General features: G+C 43.1%; 1 protein-coding gene across 1 annotated transcript in view; it reads left to right on the forward strand.

Annotated features, from left to right (window-relative positions):
- Positions 1-3,246, forward strand: part of LOC102261133 (poly [ADP-ribose] polymerase 14-like) — a gene marked incomplete at its 3' end in the record, with an annotated part of 48,309 nt that overhangs the window by 41,688 nt on the left and 3,375 nt on the right.

The raw sequence follows: 3,246 nt of genomic DNA on the forward strand, positions 1-3,246 counted from the left end.
GGGAATGAGCAAGACATCTGCTCTCTAATATGGAGGGGAAGAGAGAGGAAGGGAAAGGAGCAAAGAGAAAGAATGGCCATCCCTCCTTCTCTTTTCACCTGTTCCTTTCTCTTTTTTCCAACTCTTCCATATCCCCCATTATTTAGTACTTAACCTTCCCCTCCATCCCCTCTCCATGGAGAACATCAGTGCATCGCCTCCCACCTCCCTGTAACTGACTCCCAGATGAGCATTGCCAAGCCTCTTCTCTCAGCTCTTGAGCAGTGGCTGTGCAGGTTGGCCTTAGGGCATCTCTGCACAGAAACCTTTCAATCACCTTAACCCAGTGGGTTCTAATGGGTCAGAAACTCAACTCACCACCTTTCTCTTCTCAGCCTACTTGCCTCTTTCAAGTTTCCTGTTTTCCTCTAACTATATAATGATTGAATGATTGATTCTCCATATAGAAAGATGTGCTTTGGGTTTATCATTACTAAGGTTATGCTCTTTGAGCTCTTTTCCCAGGAATCTGAGTTCTATGCATTGATTAGGAATTTTTGCTTGGTCTCCCTTAAGAGAGCTGGTCAGGGGATGCAAATTCCCTTAGGCTTGAAGTGGAATGGAGCTGACCCGTTCCAGAGAGGGACCACTCGGCCCTGGATTGATCATTCCATTGCTAGTAGGCCCCCAAAAGTTAAGCCTCAATAAACTCACCCATCCTTGTCACTTTCTGGACCTTCTTCTAATCCCGTGTCCCACATTTTGATTTGTGTAATTCCTTTTAAAGTTTCCAAAAGGAATGCTATGTCTGCTTTATTACTTTCCTATTTCTAAAAGTATAATCTATTGCCCCTTTATGCTTTCATTCTCCCGTAGTGTCATCCAACCCTAGCACATCAGCCAACATGTTATCTATCATCTATCTATCTATCTATCTATCTATCTATCTATCTATCATCTGCCATGTCTTGTGGAATCCATTAATGATTCTCTAGTCTTTGTTTCATTTCCTATTTCCTCCTTGTTCTGGTCTTGTATTTCTATCTTAACTTTATTTGTGACAAAAAAGCAACAGCCCAGGGTTAGCATAGACCTGCCCAAGGGAGTATCTAAGTAGAATCAAAAAAGAAACAAGGAAATGAGGCTGGTTTAGTTTTGTATAAATATGTAGGCATGTTTGAGTATTTCTGCATTACTGCAAACCTTTTGTTTCTTCTGTCAACCTGATGGCATTGCTGTTCTGCACAAATAAATGCATATTAGCAGGTTATCCTTGCTTATCTTCTTTACCTATCCCTATCACCACCTGAGCTGGTCCTTAGACTAATAGATGGGGACACTTTCTCTCTTAGCGGTGTTTTATGAGTTGAGTTTGACTGGGAGGGATCTAGATAGCTTCTGGCTGTAAAGGAAGCCTTCTACCTAGTATCTACAGACATCTGCCCTCAGGGAGAGAATGGGTGGTCAGTGATTCCTGCAAACACCTCAAGTTCAATGAAAACTCCAAACCCAATTCACTGTCTTCTCCCCAAAAACCTTACCTTCATGTTATATCCCTGATTATATCACTTTCTATCTAGATTCCTTGACTCTACTCTCTTTATCACTCCCATGTTTATTAGTTCATTAATTAGTTTGATTAAATGTTTTCTGAGTGACTGCCTTGTGCCAGGCACCGTGCTGAGGCGTGGAGGATAGAAAGATGACTAAGAAAAGGATCCAGTCCACAAGAAGCACCTAGCTAATTGTGAGACAGACATGTAAGCAAACAACCGCAGTACTGTGTGCCCATGATATACACATGAAGGTGTGCAGGGGGCAAAACAAGGTACATGTATATTTGAACAAAAGGTCAAGTGTACAGGCAATTGGTCTCTAGGTCATCCTGACTTTACTTCCTAAACATCGCCTTGTTCGAGTCCCCTTTTTATTTAGCTCTTGTCTTTGCCTAACCTTTTATTATAACCTCCTATCTAGACCTGGGTTCTCTGCCCCAGTGCCTCCTATATGTCCCCCACCCCTCTACCCCCACCACCACTGGCATTGTTGGCCTTCCAGACTTATTTTTCTCAAAAACAGATCTATTTCCCTAGCACACCAGGTCAGTTTGCACATATCACACCCCTATTACACAGTTCTAGGCTTTCCTTCAGTTTTCCATACTTCACTTACTGAACACCATTCATCTTTACATATTATATGCCATGTGTCTTAAGTGCCTAGGTGAGCATCTAGCATTTGATGGGACACATTAAATATTTGTTGAAAGTGAGTGACTATATCTAAACACTCTTATTATATTCTTCCAAATATCATGAGATAACCACAGCTTTGCAAAGGAGAATTTCCCTCTTTCCCTGCTCATCTAATTAAAAACAAAAGCAAAAAATCTGAACAAACCTTCTTGGTTAGTTTTATGTGGGGTTTGTCTACATTCCCACAATCATCTACAGAGCCAAGTCACAGAGGTCTACTCTTATTTCTGCAGTAATGGTGGGCACCATCGATGGGGATAAACCTAGTGGGCCCTTAGTCTATCACACCAGGTTTGTCAGGGGACTTCTCCACTGTTACCTGCTCTTCCCCCACACAATGTGACAGCTGCTGTTCAGATGGGACTGCTTCCATGGTTTTCCATGAGAATTTTCAAGGAACTTGCCATGATCTTACCAAGGCAGTCAGCTGGAGGAAAAAGGGTATGGGGCATGCTTAATTAGGAGACGACCTGCTCAGGTGGCAACCTTAAATCCTGCCAGTCAGCTAAAATCTCACCGAGTGTGGGAAGAAAGACTTCCTGGAGGTTCAATGATAACTTCCATGTAAAAAAGTATATATAATAACAAAAGCTTAGAGCTCTAGACGTCTTACTAAATTATCTTAGCATAAATCAAGTCCTCAAAGAAAAAGGATACATTGTAAATGAAGCAGGGGGTCCCTCGGGGGTGAGGCCGACGGAGTCCTAACAAAGCATGCCGGACTCCGGAGACCAGGTTCAGTGACGCAGGTCCAAGTTTATTGTGTGAGTGCAGCAACATATATAACATTCCAGACCAATCAGAAGTTTACAACATCCATAGGGCAACCAATAGTAGGAAAGATCAGGGTACTATGTAGGGGCTCTAGGGGGTCTGCTCAGGCGGGCGATGCCACTTCCTGGTGTGCCGAGGAAGCTTGTGCAGGCGGAGTGTGCTCACGCCATTGCATCTGCCGCAGCACTGAGATAAATCTCCTGAGCTCTTCCCACATCTCCCCCTTCTTTTCTTATTA

This window comes from Myotis brandtii, unplaced genomic scaffold (genome assembly GCF_000412655.1).
Source record: "Myotis brandtii unplaced genomic scaffold, ASM41265v1 scaffold631, whole genome shotgun sequence".
Taxonomy (NCBI): Eukaryota; Metazoa; Chordata; class Mammalia; order Chiroptera; family Vespertilionidae; genus Myotis; species Myotis brandtii.